The sequence below is a fragment of the Triticum urartu genome, chromosome 1A (genome assembly GCF_056163025.1).
Source record: "Triticum urartu cultivar PI428250 chromosome 1A, HENAU_Tu73, whole genome shotgun sequence".
Lineage (NCBI taxonomy): Eukaryota > Viridiplantae > Streptophyta > Magnoliopsida > Poales > Poaceae > Triticum > Triticum urartu.
This window is the reverse complement of record NC_141873.1, coordinates 189,320,461-189,339,142: the sequence shown is the minus strand read 5'-3', so window position 1 is coordinate 189,339,142 and position 18,682 is coordinate 189,320,461.

Here is an 18,682-nt window from a genome sequence, read left to right as displayed (position 1 = left end):
ATTTTTAAAAAATTTGATGAACTTTTTTTCAAATTCGATGAACTTTTTTTAAATCTGTGAACTTTTTTCCAAATTCAATGAACTCTTTTCAAATTCGATGAACTTTTCTAAATTCAATGAACTTTTTCAAAATTTAGTGAACTTTTTTTCAAATTTGATGAACTTTTTTGAATTTGACTACTTTTTTTAATACATGAACTTTTTTCTAATTCGTGATGGTTTTTGAATCTGTGGACATTGAAATTTTGTTCACGTTTATGCTTGAAAAGGAATCAAGTTTTCTAAATAGCACGGCTACTGTTTTGTTATTGAAATGTACGCGCACCAATATTACTACCAAGGTGTTATAGCACAAGTGGTCAGCCGACTGCGCGCAGAACTAAATGGCGCCTGTTTGATTCCCACCGATAGCAGTTTTGGGGTCTTTTATGCATTATTTAATATTTTTTGCACTGCTGTTCATGGGCCGACCCACTGGCGTGCCGCAATGAGCGCCAGTTGGCTCAACTGGCGCCTGAAGCGCTGATTAGGAGGTCCCCATTTCTGGTGGGGAAGCAAGGAAGGAAAACGGAAGCCACATTGGGTTTCCTGGAAATCGATGACATAGCCCATAGGAATGGGGGGTCTCGGTTTCAAAGATTTTGAGTAGTTCAATCTGGCAATGTTGGCCAGGCAGGCCTGGCGGATATTAACCGAGAGACACTAAGCGCCCGCTTGTTAAAGAGCATCTACTACCCGTCGTCTGACTTCCTTGCGGCCGAACTTGGAAATCACTTGAGCCAAGTCTAGAGAGCAATTGTTGAGGGTCGAAACACTCTAAAGCAAGGATTGATAAAACAAAATGGGAATGGGGTGTCCACAAACATCTGGGCACATAACTGGCTACCAAGAGATGAAATGCTCCGACCATATAGGTGTTTAACACCCAACAGGCCTATCCTTGGTCTCGTAACTCATTGATCACACGACACCTTCATGGAACAGGCAACGTGTGCTTCAAACGTTTATGCCAATGGACATTCATGTTATATTGGGAATCCCGTTGTGCACACGGAATCTGCCGGACTTTTGGGCTTGGCACTTTGATAAACATGGTATTTTATCAGTTAAACCTGCTGACAACATGTTGATGGCAACAAGACAGAGGAGGGAGGCTTGGCTTGAGATGCTGCAGGAACATCTAGATCGATGGCAGAGGAGGGAGCGTGGAAATCTCTCTGGAAAACAGAAGTTCCTGGCAAGATCCATATGTTTCTTTGGAGACTATCCAAACAGTCACTGCCGACGAATGATGTTCGAGCACATCGACACATGACAGAATCTGACTAATGTGGTTTGTGTGGAGTCCAAGATTCATGGTGCCATTCGTTGCTGGAATGCTCATCATCACGGAGTGTATGGGCATTGACAGATGAGGACATCACACATAAAATCACAACCGCTACAGAGCCTAATGCCAAGCGTTGGTTATTCACTTTGATGGAATTGCTTCCCAATGACAAATTTGTTATCATGGTTGTTACGTTATGGTCCATTTGGCATGCTGGACGCAAGGTCACCCATGAAGGGATTTTTCAGAGTCCTCAAGCAACACATGTTTTCGTGCAGAGGTTTATTGAGGACCTCGGGATCTGATGTCTACTACACAACCTTCTTCTTGTAGACGTTGTTGGGCCTCCAAGTGTAGAGGTTTGTAGGACAACAGCAAATTTCTCTCAAGTGGATGACCTAAGGTTTATCAATCCGTGTGAGGCGTAGGATGAAGATGGTCTCTCTCAAACAACCCTGCAACCAAATAACAAAGAGTCTATTGTGTCTCCAACACACCCAATACAATGGTAAATTGTATAGGTGCACTAGTTCGGCGAAGAGATGGTGATACAAGTACAATATAGATGGTAGATATAGGTTTTTGTAATCTGGAATTATAAAAACAGCAAGGTAACAAGTAATAAAAGTGAGCGTAAATGCTATTGCAATGGTAGGAAACAAGGCGTAGGGTTCATACTTTCACTAGTGCAAGTTCTCTCAACAATAATAACATAATTGGATCATATAGCTATCCCTCAACATGCAACAAAGAGTCACTCCAAAGTCACTAATAGCGCAGAACAAATGAAGAGATTATTGTAGGGTACGAAACCACCTCAAAGTTATTCTTTCGGATCGATCTATTCAAGAGTTCATACTAGAATAACACCTTAAGACACAAATCAACCAAAACCCTAATGTCACCTAGATACTCCAATGTCACCTCAAGTATCCGTGGGTATGATTATACGATATGCATCACACAATCTCAGATTCATCTATTCAACCAACACAAAGAACTTCAAAGAGTGCCCCAAAGTTTCTACCGGAGAGTCAAGATGAAAACATGTGCCAATCCCTATGCATAAGTTCACGGAACTCGCAAGTTGATCACCAAAACATGCATCAAGTGGATCACGTGATATCCCATTGTCACCACAGATAAGCACATGCAAGACATACATCAAGTGTTCTCAAATCCTTAAAGACTCAATCCGATAATATGACTTCAAAGGGAAAACTCAATTCATCACAAGAGAGTAGAGGGGGAGAAACATCATAAGATCCAAATACAATAGCAAAGCTTGCGATACATCAAGATCGTGTCGACTAAAGAACACGAGAGAGAGAGAGAGATCAAACACATAGCTACCGGTACATACCCTCAGCCCCGAGGGTGAACTACTCCCTCCTTGACATGGAGAGCGCCGGGATGATGAAGATGGCCACCGGAGTGGGATTCCCCCCTCCGGCAGGGTGCCGGAACGGGTCTAGATTGGTTTTTGGTGGCTACGGAGGCTTCTGGCGGCGGAACTCCCGATCTATTCTGTTTCTCGATGTTTTTAGGGTATATGGACATATATAGGAGAAAGAAGTCAGTCAGGGGAGCCACGGGGGCCCACGAGGGTGGGGGCGCGCCCAGGGGGGCAGGCGCACCTCCCTGCCTCATGGCCACCTCGAAGCTTCCCTTACGTCTACTCCAAGTCTCCTGGATTGCTTCCGTTCCAAAAATAACTCTCCCGAAGGTTTCATTCCGTTTGGACTCCGTTTGATATTCCTTTTCTTCGAAACACTGAAATAGGCATGAAAACATCAATTTGGGCTGGGCTTCCGATTAATAGGTCAGTCCCAAAAATAATATAGAAGTGTATAATAAAGCCCATAAACATCCAAAACAGATAATATAATATTCCCTCTGCCCCATAATATAAGAACGTTTTTGGCACTCGTGTAGTGTTAAAAACGTTCTTATATTTTGGGATAGAGGGAGTAGCAAGGAACAATCAAAAATTATAGATACGTTGGAGACATATCAGCATCCCCAAGCTTAATTCCTGCTCCTCCTCGAGTAGGTAAATGATAAAAACAAAATTTTTGATGTGGAATGCTATCTAACATATTTATCCATGTATTTCTCTTTATTGTGGCAAGAATATTCAGATCCGAAAGATTCAAGACAAAAGTTTAATATTGACATAAAAATAATAATACTTCAAGCATACTAACAAAGTAATCATGTCTTCTCAAAATAACATGGCCAAAGAAAGCTATCCCTACAAAATCATATAGTCTGGCTATGCTCCATCTTCATCACACAAAATATTTAAATTATGCACAACCCCGATGAGAAGCCAAGCAATTGTTTCATACTTTTGATGTTCTCAAACTTTTTCAATCTTCACGCAATACATGAGAGTGAGCCATGGACATAGCACTATAGGTGGAATAGAATGGTGGTTGTGGAGAAGACAAAAAGGAGAAGATAGTCTCACATCAACTAGGTGAAGGGGAACGTAGTAATTTCAAAAAAATTCCTACGCACACGCAAGATCATGATGATGCATAGCAACGAGGGGAGAGTGTGATCTACGTACCCTTGTAGATCGACAACAGAAGCGTTTGGTTGATGTAGTCGTACGTCTTCACGGCCCGACCGATCAAGCACCGAAACTACGACACCTCCGAGTTTTAGCACACGTTCAGCTCGATGACGATCCCCGGACTCCGATCCAGCAAAGTGTCGGGGAAGAGTTCCGTCAGCACGATGGTGTGGTGACGATCTTGATGTACTACTGCCGCAGGGCTTCGCCTAAGCACCGCTACAATATTATCGAGGACTATGGTGGCTGGGGGCGCCGCACACGGCTAAGAGTAAGATCACGTGGATCAACTTGTGTGTTTCTGGGGTGCCCCTGCCTCCGTATATAAAGGACTAGAGGGGGGGTGCGGCCGGCCTAGGAGAGGCGCGCCAGGAGAGTCCTACTCCCTCTAGGAGTAGGATTCCCCCCCCCCCCCAATCCTAGTTGGAATAGGATTCGCGGAGGGGGGAAAAGAGAGAGGGTGGCCGGCCCCCTCTCCTTGTCCTATTCGGACCAAGGGAGGGGAGGGGCGCGCGGCCCATCTTGGGCTGCCTCTTCTCTTTTCCACTAAGGCCCACTATGGCCCATATAGCTCCCGGGGGGGTCCGGTAACCTCCCGGTACTCCGGTAAAATCCCGAATTCATCCGGAACACTACCGATATCCAAACATAGGCTTCCAATATATCAATCTTTATGTCTCGACCATTTCGAGACTCCTCGCCATGTCCGTGATCACATCCGGGACTCCGAACAAACTTCAGTACATCAAAATGCATAAACTCATAATATAACTGTCATCGTAACCTTAAGCGTGCAGACCCTACGGGTTCGAGAACAATGTAGACATGACCGAGACATGTCTCCGGTCAATAACCAATAGCGGAACCTGGATGCTCATATTGGCTCCTACATATTCTATGAAGATCTTTATCGGTCAGACCGCATAACAACATACGTTGTTCCCTTTGTCATCGGTATGTTACTTGCCCGAGATTCGATCGTCGGTATTCCAATACCTAGTTCAATCTCATTACCGGCAAGTCTCTTTACTCGTTCTGTAATACATCATCCCGCAACTAACTCATTAGTTGCAATGCTTGCAAGGCTTAAGTGATGTGCATTACCGAGAGGGCCCAGAGATACCTCTCCGACAATCGGAGTGACAAATCCTAATCTCGAAATACGCCAATCCAACATATACCTTTGGAGACACCTGTAGAGCTCCTTTATAATCACCCAGTTACGTTGTGATGTTTGGTAGCACACAAAGTGTTCCTCTGGTAAACGGGAGTTGCATAATCTCATAGTCATAGGAACATGTATAAGTTATGAAGAAAGTAATAGCAACTCACTAAACGATCGGGTGCTAAGCTAATGGAATGGGTCATGTCAATCAGATCATTCACTTAATGATGTGATCCCGTTAATCAAATAACAACTCTTTGTTTATGATTAGGAAACATAACCATCTTTGATTAACGAGCTAGTCAAGTAGAGGCATACTAGTGACACTTTGTTTGTCTATGTATTCACACATGTATTATGTTTCCGGTTAATACAATTCTAGCATGAATAATAAACATTTATCATGATATAAGGAAATAAATAATAACTTTATTATTGCCTCTAGGGCATATTTCCTTCAGTCTCCCACTTGCACTAGAGTCAATAATCTAGATTACACAGTTATGATTCTAACACCCATGGAGCCTTGGTGCTGATCATGTTTTGCTCGTGGAAGAGGCTTAGTCAACGGGTCTGCAACATTCAGATCCGTATGTATCTTGCAAATCTCTATGTCTCCCACCTGGACTAGATCCCGGATGGAATTGAAGCGTCTTTTGATGTGCTTGGTTCTCTTGTGAAATCTGGATTCCTTTGCCAAGGTAATTGCACCAGTATTGTCACAAAAGATTTTCATTGGACCCGATGCACTAGGTATGACACCTAGATCGGATATGAACTCTTTCATCCAGACTCCTTCATTTGCTGCTTCCGAAGCAGCTATGTACTCCGCTTCACATGTAGATCCCGCTACAACGCTTTGTTTGGAACTGCATCAACTGACAGCTCCACCGTTTAATGTAAACATGTATCCGGTTTGCGATTTAGAATCGTCCGAATCAGTGTCAAAGCTTGCATCAATGTAACCTTTTACGATGAGCTCTTTGTCACCTCCATATATGAGAAACATATCCTTAGTCCTTTTCAGGTATTTCAGGATGTTCTTGACCGCTGTCCAGTGATCCACTCCTGGATTACTTTGGTACCTCCCTGCTAGACTTATAGCAAGGCACACATCAGGTCTGGTACACAGCATTGCATACATAATAGAGCCTATGGCTGAAGCATAGGGAACGTCTTTCATTTTCTCTCTATCTTCTGCAGTGGTCGGGCATTGAGTCTTACTCAACTTCACACCTCGTAACACAGGCAAGAACCCTTTCTTTGCTTGATCCATTTTGAACTTCTTCAAAACTTTGTCAAGGTATGTGCTTTGTGAAAGTCCAATTAAGCGTCTTGATCTATCTCTATAGATCTTAATGCCTAATATGTAAGCAGCTTCACCGAGGTCTTTCATTGAAAAACTCTTATTCAAGTATCCCTTTATGCTATCCAGAAATTCTACATCATTTCCAATTAGTAATATGTCATCTACATATAATATCAGAAATGCTACAGAGCTCCCACTCACTTTCTTGTAAATACAGGCTTCTCCAAAAGTCTGTATAAAACCAAATGCTTTGATCACACTATCAAAACGTTTATTCCAACTCTGAGAGGCTTGCACCAGTCCATAAATGGATCGCCGGAGTTTGCACACTTTGTTAGCTCCCTTTGGATCGACAAAACCTTCTGGTTGCATCATATACAACTCTTCTTCCAGAAATCCATTCAGGAATGCAGTTTTGACATCCATCTGCCAAATTTCATAATCATAAAACGCGGCAATTGCTAACATGATTCGGACAGACTTAAGCATCGCTACGGGTGAGAAGGTCTCATCGTAGTCAATCCCTTGAACTTGCCGAAAACCTTTTGCGACAAGTCGAGCTTTGTAGACAGTAATATTACCGTCAGCGTCAGTCTTCTTCTTGAAGATCCATTTATTCTCAATTGCTTGCCGATCATCGGGCAAGTCAACCAAAGTCCATACTTTGTTCTCATACATGGATCCCATCTCAGATTTCATGGCTTCAAGCCACTTTGCGGAATCTGGGCTCACCACCGCTTCTTCATAGTTCGTAGGTTCATCATGATCTAGTAGCATGACTTCCAGAATGGGATTACCGTACCACTCTGGCGCGGATCTTACTCTGGTTGATCTACGAGGTTCAGTAGTATCTTGTTCTGAAGTTTCATGATCATCATCATTAGCTTCCTCACTAACTGGTGTAGGTGTCACAGAAATAGTTTTCTGTGATGTACTACTATCCAATAAGGGAGCAGGTACAGTTACCTCGTCAAGTTCTACTTTCCTCCCACTCACTTCTTTCGAGAGAAACTCCTTCTCCAGAAAGTTTCCGAATTTAGCAACAAAAGTTTTGCCTTCGGATCTGTGATAGAAGGTGTATCCAATAGTCTCCTTTGGATATCCTATGAAGACACATTTCTCCGATTTGGGTTCGAGCTTATCAGGTTGAAGTTTTTTCACATAAGCATTGCAGCCCCAAACTTTCAAAAACGACAACTTTGGTTTCTTGCCAAACCACAGTTCATAAGGCGTCGTCTCAATGGATTTTGATGGTGCCCTATTTAACGTGAATGCGGCCGTCTCTAGAGCGTATCCCCAAAACGATAGCGGTAAATTAGTAAGAGACATCATAGATCGCACCATATCTAGTAAAGTACGATTACGACGTTCGGACACACCATTACGCTGTGGTGTTCCGGGTGGCGTGAGTTGCGAAACTATTCCACAATTTTTCAAATGTACACCAAACTCGTAACTCAAATATTCTCCTCCACGATCAGATCGTAGAAACTTTATTTTCTTGTTACGATGATTTTCAACTTCACTCTGAAATTCTTTGAACTTTTCAAACGTTTCAGACTTATGTTTCATTAAGTAGATATACCCATATCTGCTTAAGTCATCTGTGAAGGTGAGAAAATAACGATATCCGCCACGAGCCTTAATATTCATCGGACCACATACATCTGTATGTATGATTTCCAACAAATCTGTTGCTCTCTCCATAGTATCGGAGAACGGTGTTTTGGTCATCTTGCCCATGAGGCACGGTTCGCAAGTACCAAGTGATTCATAATCAAGTGGTTCCAAAAGTCCATCAGTATGGAGTTTCTTCATGCGCTTTACACCGATATGACCTAAACGGCAGTGCCACAAATATGTTGCACTATCATTATCAACTCTGCATCTTTTGGCTTCAACATTATGAATATGTGTGTTACTACTATCGAGATTCAACAAGAATAGACCACTCTTCAAGGGTGCATGACCATAAAAGATATTACTCATATAAATAGAACAACCATTATTCTCTGATTTAAACGAATAACCGTCTCGCATCAAACAAGATCCAGATATAATGTTCATGCTTAACACTGGCACCAAATAACAATTATTTAGGTCTAATATTAATCCCGAAGGTAGATGTAGAGGTAGCGTGCCGACTGCAATCACATCGACTTTGGAACCGTTTCCCACGCGCATCGTCACCTCGTCCTTAGCCAATCTTCGCTTAATCCGTAGTCCCTGTTTCGAGTTGCAAATATTAGCAACAGAACCAGTATCAAATACCCAGGTGCTACTGCGAGCATTAGTAAGGTACACATCAATAACATGTATATCACATATACCTTTGTTCACCTTGCCATCCTTCTTATCCGCCAAATACTTGGGGCAGTTCTGCTTCCAGTGACCAGTCTGCTTGCAATAGAAGCACTCAGTTTCAGGCTTAGGTCCAGGTTTGGGTTTCTTCTCTTGAGTAGCAACTTGCTTGCTGTTCTTTTTGAAGTTCCCCTTCTTCTTCCCTTTGCCCTTTTTCTTGAAACTAGTGGTCTTGTTGACCATCAACACTTGATGCTCCTTCTTGATTTCTACCTCCGCAGCTTTCAGCATTGCGAAGAGCTCGGGAATAGTCTTATTCATCCCTTGCATATTATAGTTCATCACGAAGCTCTTGTAGCTTGGTGGCAGTGATTGGAGAATTCTGTCAATGACGCAATCATCTGGAAGATTAACTCCCAATTGAATCAAGTGATTATTATACCCAGACATTTTGAGTATATGCTCACTGACAGAACTATTCTCCTCCATCTTGCAGCTATAGAACTTATTGGAGACTTCATATCTCTCAATCCGGGCATTTGCTTGAAATATTAACTTCAACTCCTGGAACATCTCATATGCTCCATGACGTTCAAAACTTCGTTGAAGTCCCGATTCTAAGCCGTAAAGCATGGCACACTGAACTATTGAGTAGTCATCAGCTTTGCTCTGCCAGACGTTCATAACATCCGGCGTCGCTCCTGCAGCAGGCCTGGCACCCAGCGGTGCTTCCAGGATGTAATTCTTCTGTGCAGCAATGAGGATGATCCTCAAGTTACGGACCCAGTCCGTGTAATTGCTACCATCATCTTTCAACTTTGCTTTCTCAAGGAACGCATTAAAATTCAACGGAACAACAACACGAGCCATCTATCTACAATCAAACATAAACAAGCAAGATACTTATCAGGTACTAAGTTTCATGATAAATTTAAGTTCAGTTAATTTGCTTAAAGAACTCCCACTTAGATAGACATCCCTCTAGTCCTCTAAGTGATCACGTGATCCAAATCAACTAAACCATGTCCGATCATCACGTGAGATGGAGTAGTTTCATTGGTGAACATCACTATGTTGATCATATCTACTATATGATTCACGCTCGACCCTTCGGTCTCTGTGTTCCGAGGCCATATCTGTATATGCTTGGCTCGTCAAGTATAACCTGAGTATTCCGCGTGTGCAACTGTTTTGCACCCGTTGTATTTGAACGTAGAGCCTATCACACCCGATCATCACGTGGTGTCTCAGCACGAAGAACTTTCGCAACGGTGCATACTCAGGGAGAACACTACTTGATAATTAGTGAGAGATCATCTTATAATGCTACCGTCAATCAAAGCAAGATAAGATGCATAAAGATAAACATCACATGCAATAAATATAAGTGATATGATATGGCCATCATCATCTTGTGCTTGTGATCTCCATCTTCGAAGCACCGTCGTGATCACCATCGTCACCGGTGCGACACCTTGATCTCCATTGTAGCATCGTTGTCGTCTTGCCAAGCTTGTGCTTCCACGACTATCGCTACCGTTTAGTGATAAAGTAAAGCATTACAACGCGATTGCATTGCATACAATAAAGCGACAACCATATGGCTCCTGCCAGTTGCCGATAACTCGGTTACAAAACATGATCATCTCATACAATAAAATTTAGCATCATGTCTTGACCATATCACATCACAACATGCCCTGCAAAAACAAGTTAGACGTCCTCTACTTTGTTGTTGCAAGTTTTACGTGGCTGCTACGGGCTTAAGCAAGAACCAATCTTACCTACGCATCAAAACCACAACGATAGTTTGTCAAGTTGGTGCTGTTTTAACCTTCGCAAGGACCGGGCGTAGCCACACTCGATTCAACTAAAGTTGGAGAAACTGTCACCCGCAAGCCACCTATGTGCAAAGCACGTCGGGAGAACCGGTCTCGTGTAAGCGTACGCGTAATGTCAGTCCGGGCCGCTTCGTCCAACAATACCGCCGAACCAAAGTATGACATGCTGGTAAGCAGTATGACTTATATCGCCCACAACTCACTTGTGTTCTACTCGTGCATATAACATCAACATATAAAACCTAGGCTCTGATACCACTGAAGGGGAACGTAGTAATTTCAAAAAAAATTCTACGCACACGCAAGATCATGATGATGCATAGCAATGAGGGGAGAGTGTGATCTACGTACCCTTGTAGATCGACAACGGAAGCGTTTGGTTGATGTAGTCGTACGTCTTCACGGCCCGACCGATCAAGCACCGAAACTACGGCACCTCCGAGTTTTAGCACACGTTCAGCTCGATGACGATCCCCGGAATCTGATCCAACAAAGTGTCGGGGAAGAGTTCCGTCAGCACGACGGCGTGGTGACGATCTTGATGTACTACTGCCGCAGGGCTTCGCCTAAGCACCGCTACAATATTATCGAGGACTATGGTGGCTGGGGGCGCCGCACACGGCTAAGAGTAAGATCACATGGATCAACTTGTGTGTTTCTGGGGTGCCCCTGCCTCCGTATATAAAGGACTAGAGGGGGGGGTGCGGCCGGCCTAGGAGAGGCGCGCCAGGAGAGTCCTACTCCCTCTGGGAGTAGGATCCCCCCCCAATCCTAGTTGGAATAGGATTCGCGAAGGGGGGGAAAGAGAGAGGGTGGACGGCCCCCTCTCCTTGTCCTATTCGGACCAAGGGAGGGGAGGGGCGCGCGGCCCATCTTGGGCTGTCTCTTCTCTTTTCCACTAAGGCCCACTATGGCCCATATACCTCCCGGTACTCCGGTAAAATCCCGAATTCATCCGAAACACTTCCGATATCCAAACATAGGCTTCCAATATATCATTCTTTACGTCTCGACCATTTCGAGACTCCTCGTCATGTCCATGATCACATCCGGGACTCCGAACAAACTTCGGTACATCAAAATGCATAAACTCATAATATAACTGTCATCGTAACCTTAAGCGTGCGGACCCTACGGGTTCGAGAACAATGTAGACATGACCGAGACATGTCTCCGGTCAATAACCAATAGCGGAACCTGGATGCTCATATTGGCTCCTACATATTCTACGAAGATCTTTATCGGTCAGACCGCATAATAACATACGTTGTTCCCTTTGTCATCGGTATGTTACTTGCCCGAGATTCGATCATCGGTATTCCAATACCTAGTTCAATCTCGTTACCGGCAAGTCTCTTTACTCGTTCTGTAATACATCATCCCGCAACTAACTCATTAGTTGCATGCTTGCAAGGCTTAAGTGATGTGCATTACCGAGAGGGCCCAGAGATACCTCTCCGACAATCGGAGTGACAAATCCTAATCTCGAAATACGCCAACCCAACATATACCTTTGGAGACACCTGTAGAGCTCCTTTATAATCACCCAGTTACGTTGTGACGTTTGGTAGCACACAAAGTGTTCCTCTGGTAAACGGGAGTTGCATAATCTCATAGTCATAGGAACATGTATAAGTTATGAAGAAAGTAATAGCAACTCACTAAACGATCGGCTGCTAAGCTAATGGAATGGGTCATGTCAATCAGATCATTCACTTAATGATGTGATCCTGTTAATCAAATAACAACTCTTTGTTTATGGTTAGGAAACATAACCTTCTTTGATTAACGAACTAGTCAAGTAGAGGCATACTAGTGACACTTTGTTTGTCTATGTATTCACACATGTATTATGTTTCCGGTTAATACAATTCTAGCATGAATAATAAACATTTATCATGATATAAGGAAATAAATAATAACTTTATTATTGCCTCTAGGGCATATTTCCTTCACTAGGCGTATCAACGGGCTATGGAGATGCCCATTAATAGATATCGATGTGAGCGAGTAGGGATTGCCATGCAACGGATGCACTTAGAGCTAATAGTGTATGAAAGCTCAAAAAGAAACTAAGTGGGTGTGCATCCAACTCGCTTGCTCATGAAGATCTAGGGCATTTTGAGGAAGCCCATCATTGGAATATACAAGCCAAGTTATGTAATGAAAGATTCCCAATAGTATATGAAAGTGACAACATAGGTGACTCTCTATCATGAAGATCATGGTGCTAGTTTGAAGCCCAAGTGTGGTAAAAGGATAGTAGCATTGCCCCTTCTCTCTTTTTCTCTCATTATTTTTTGTTTTTATGTTTTTTTGGCCTTCTCCTCTTTTTATGGCCTCTTTTTTTTTCTTCCGGAGTCTCATCCCGACTTGTGGGGGAATCATAGTCTCCATAATCCTTTCCTCACATGGGACAATGCTCTAATAATGATGACCATCACACTTTTATTTACTTACAACTCAAGAATTACAACTCGATACTTAGAACAACATATGACTCTATATGAATGCCTCCGGCGGTGTACCGGGATGTGCAATGAATCAAGAGTGACATGTATGAAAGAATTATGAAAGGTGGCTTTGTCACAAATACGATGTCAACTACATGATCATGCAAAGCAATACGACAACGTGAAGCGTGTCATAATAAACAGAATGGTGGAAAGTTGCATGGCAATATATCTCGGAATGGCTATGGAAATGCCATAATAGGTAGGTGTGGTGGCTGTTTTGAGGAAGATATATGGTGGGTTTATGGTACCGACGAAAGTTGTGCGGTACTAGAGAGGCTAGCAATGGTGGAAGGGTGAGAGTGCGTATAATCCATGGACTCAACATTAGTCATAAAGAACTCACATACTTATTGCAAAAATCTATTAGTTATCGAAACAAAGTACTTCGTGCATGCTCCTAGGCGGATAGATTGGTAGGAAAAGACCATCGCTCATCCCCGACCGCCACTCATAAGGAAGACAATCAATAAATAAATCATGCTCTGACTTCATCACATAACGGTTCACCATACGTGCATGCTACGGGAATCACAAACTTCAACACAAGTATTTATCAAATTCACAACTACTCAACTAGCATGACTCTAATATCACCATATTTATTTCTCAAAACAATCATCAAGTATCAAACTTCTCATAGTATTCAATGCACTATATATGAAAGTATTTATTATATCCCTCTTGGATGCCTATCATATTAGGACTAGTTTCATAACCAAAGCAAATTACCATGCTGTTTAGGACTCTCAAAATAATATAAGTGAAGCATGAGAGTTCATCTATTTCTTCAAAATAAAACCACCGCCGTGCTCTAAAAAGATATAAGTGAAGCACTAGAGCAAATGACAAACTACTCCGAAAGATATAAGTGAAGATCAATGAGTAGTCGAATAATTATGCAACTATGTGAAGACTCTCTAACATTTAAGAATTTCAGATCTTGATACTTTATTCAAAAAGCAAGCAAAACAAAAAAATGACATATAAGAATAGCAAACATCATGTGAAGAAGCAAAAACTTAGGATCAACCGATACTAACCGATAGTTGTTGAAGAAGAAAGGTGGGATGCCAACCGGGGCATCCCCAAGCTTAGACGCTTGAGACTTCTTGAAATATTATCTTGGGATGCCTTGGGCATCCCCAAGCTTGAGCTTTTGTGTCTCCTTAATTCCTCTCATATCACGGTCTCCCTAAATCTCAAAAGCTTAATCCACACAAAACTCAACAAGGACTCGTGAGATAAGTTAGTATAAACCAATGCAAAAACCTTATCATACTCTTCTGTAGAAAATCACTAAAATTATTAATCAACATTGCGTACTAAATGCCTCTGCATATTTAATAGTCCCATCCTTAAATAGAATCATTAAACAAGCAAACATATGCAAACAATGCAAACATAACAACAATCTGCCTAAACAGGACAGTCTGTGAAGAATGCAGCAAGATCCATACTTCCTAGATCCAAAAATTATGAAAGAAAATTCCCACTGTAGTAAATTTATCATATCTTATTATGCAGAAGGTTTCAACATTTTATCACATTCTGACTTTTCTAGGGAATTTTTGCAACAGTGGTAAACTTTCTGTTTTCAAACAGCAACATGTAGACTTGTAAAATAGGCATAGTAAAGGCCATGAATGCCACTTTTATTGAAATAAAAGATGCAAAACATTCTTCTAAATAACAGCAAGCAAATACTAACAAAATAAATTGATGCTCCATGCAAAACACATATCATGTGGTGAATAAAAATATAGCTCCAAGTAAAGTTACCGATGATCGAAGACGAAAGAGGGGATGCCTTCCGGGGCATCCCCAAGTTTAGGCTCTTGGTTGTACTTGAATATTACCTTGGGGTGCCTTGGGCATCCCCAAGCTTAGGCTCTTGCCACTCCTTATTCCATAGTCCATCGAATCTTTACCCAAAACTTGAAAACTTCACAACACAAAACTTAACATAAAACTCGTGAGCTCCGTTAGTAAAAGAAAACAAATCACCACTTCAAGGTACTGTAATGAACTCATTCTTTATTTATATTGGTGTTAAACCTACTGTATTACAACTTTTCTATGGTTCATAAACTCTATTACTAGCCATAGATTCATCAAAATAAGCAAACAACACACGAAAAACAAAATCTGTCAAAAACAGAACAGTCTGTAGTAATCTGTAGGTTTCGAATACTTCTGGAACCCCAAAAATCTAAAATAAATTTCTGGACGTGAGGAATTTATCTATTAATCATATACAAAAACAATTAACTAATTAGCACTTTCCATTAAAAAATTGCAGCAAATCTCGCGAGCGCTAAAGTTTCTATTTTTTACAGCAAGATCGCAAAGACTTTCCCCAAGTCTTCCCAAAGGTTCTACTTGGCATAAACACTAATTAAAAGCATAAAACCACATCTAAACAGAGGCTATATGAATTATTTATTACTAAACAGGAGCAAAAAGGAAAGAACAAAAATAAAATTGGGTTGCCTCCCAACAAGCGCTATCGTTTAAAGCCCCTAGCTAGGCATGATGATTTCAATGATGCTCACATAAACGATAAGAATTGAAATATAAAGAGAGCATCATGAAGAATATGACTAGCACATTTAAGTCTAACCCGCTTCCTATGCATAGGGATTTTGTGAGCAAACAACTTGTGGGAATCATAATCAACTAGCATAGGAGGGCAAAACAAGCATAACTTCAAAACTTTAAGCGCATAGAGAGGAAACTTGATATTATTGCAATTCCTACAAGCATATGTTCCTCCCTCATAGTAATTTTCAGTAGCATCATGAATGAATTAAACAATATAACCAGCACCTAAAGCATTTTTTTCATGATCTACAAGCATAGAAATTTTATTACTCTCCTCATAAGCGAAATTCTTCTCATTCGGAATAGTGGAAGTATCATAAGAGACTCGAATACTATAAATTTTTTCCACATTAAAAGAGTAATGTTCAGAAAAATAGTAATCATAATCATGACAAGTTTTATAAATATAATCATCACTACTTTTTATAGCATAAGTGTCATCACAATAATCATCATAAGTAGCAACTTTGTTCTCATCATAATCAATTGAAACCTCTTCCAAGATAGTGGAATCATTACTAAATAAAGTCATGACCTATCCAAATACACTTTCATAATTGTCAAAATAAGATTCAACACCCTCCAAAATAGTGGGATAATTACTTCCTAAAGTTGACACTCTTCCAAACCCACTTTCATCAATATAATCGTCATAAGTAGGAGGCATGCTATCATCATAATAAAATTGCATATCAAAACTTGGGAGACTACAAATGTCATCTTCATTAAACATAGCATCCCCAAGCTTGGGAAAAACATTAATTGCAGCAAATATATTTTCAAACTTTCGTTCTCATCAAACATAGCATCCCCAAGCTTGGGCCTTTTCATATCATAAGCATAATCACTCTCATAATTAATAGTATGGATAGCACCAATAGTATAACAATTATCATCATCACAATGAGTAGTAGGAGCAACATCATTTGGGAGGGATAAATTTTTACCTTTGCTTCTCCGTATTTTCTTTTTCTTCTTCACATCATGTGTGGGTTCAATCCTCTTTCTGGAGCTCCTTATTGATGAGATTGGTTGAATAGAAGGCTCATCCTCATTACCTGATTCATCATAAGAAATAATATGAGGATATTGGAAAGCCTCTTCCCTTTAATTAGTATTCTCTTCATCCTCTATTTGTTTTCTTTTCTTTATGTAATTGGCAATATAAGGATTTTCAATGCAATTCACCGCACAATACATAAAAATTTCTTCTAGATCAATATCGAGGAATTTCTCAAGGTTATATTCTGGAATATGCTTCGTTATATGTTTCATTTCTTCATAACCCAAAAGCAAACTAAGTTCATTATGATGTGCAAGGGAAATCAAATCATCACAATTTTTGGACACGATACGATCATGAAACAATTTTCATTGGAGATTTAAATGACCATGTTCATTGCAAAGTTCACAAGTATGGCGCAGAAATTTTAAATTTTCAGCACAAACATCTAGCCTCTCTTGCAACCATTTAGTTTCTAAATACCTATGCCTCTTGCTAAATCTATCTTCCCTATTTGGTATGTACTTGCAAACTCTATGCACTCCACAAAAGTTGACATGCTTATAAGAGACATTTTCATCATGACTGGTGCAATCATCATTAGTACTATGGATATTCAAGGAGTTCATACTAACAACATTGCAATCATACTCATCATTCATAGATTTAGTGCCAAACATTTTAATACATTCTTCTTCTAATATTTTGGCACAATTATCGGAATCCTAATTTCATGGAAGACATTAAAAGATGAAGCATATGAGGTAACCTTCCATTTTTTTGTAGTTTTCTTTTATAGACTAAACTAGTGATAAAACAAGAAACTAAAAGACTCGATTGCAAGATCTAAAGATATACCTTCAAGCGCTAACCTCCCCGGCAACGGCGCCAGAAAAGAGCTTGATGTCTACTACACAACCTTCTTCTTGTAGACGTTGTTGGGCCTCCAAGTGCAGAGGTTTGTAGGACAGCAGCAAATTTCCCTCAAGTGGATGACCTAAAGTTTATCAATCCATGGGAGGCGTAGGATGAAGATGGTCTCTCTCAAACAACCCTGCAACCAAATAACAAAGAGTCTCTTGTGTCCCCAACACACCCAATACAATGGTAAATTGTATAGGTGCACTAGTTCGGCGAAGAGATGGTGATACAAGTGCAATATGGATGGTAGATATAGGGTTTTGTAATCTGAAATTATAAAAACAGCAAGGTAACAAGTAATAAAAGTGAGTGAAAGCACAAGCGCTCCCTAGGTGGTTTTGGCAATTAATGTCAACATATCTCTTGTTGGACTAACATTTTTATCTAGTATGTTTCAGATAAGTTCAACAGTGCTAAGGACAAAGGATTGGCTCAAGCTCAAAGCTCAAGACTCTACATTTTCTATTTTAGTGATCCAAGATCACATTGAGTCTATAGGAAAAGCCAATACTATCAAGGAGGGATGAGGTGTTGCTTAATGAGGCTCTTGCTCAAATGCTTAGTGATATGCTCCAAAGTCCTCAACTACTTTCTCACATCCACATATGACCTAAACCAAAAGTCAAACTCGGCCCCACCGATTCTTCCTATTCGGCGCCACCGAGTTTCAAATGTTATAGCCACTGCCACAAACCCTAGGCAAATCGGTCTCACTAATAGGGATCTCGGTCTCACCGAGATGGGATTACAAACTCTCTGTTGCCTATTGCAATACTTTCGGTCTCACCGAAACTTGCGATCGATCCCACCGAGATTGCAATGTAAGCTCTCTGTTTCCCTTTTGTAACATTTCGGTCTCACCGAAATGAGCGAATCGGTCCCACCGAGTTTACCTGACCAACCCTCTGGTTAGCTTATGACCAGAATTGGTCTCACCGAGTTTGTGTAATCGGTCTCACCATGATTATGTTATGCCCTAACCCTAATCATATCGGTTCTACCGAGTTGCATGTCGGTCCCACCGAAAACCCTAACGGTCACTAGCTTTGCTGAATCAGTCTGACCGAGTTTAACCATTCGGTCCCACCGAGTTTGGGAAGTTATGTGTAATGGT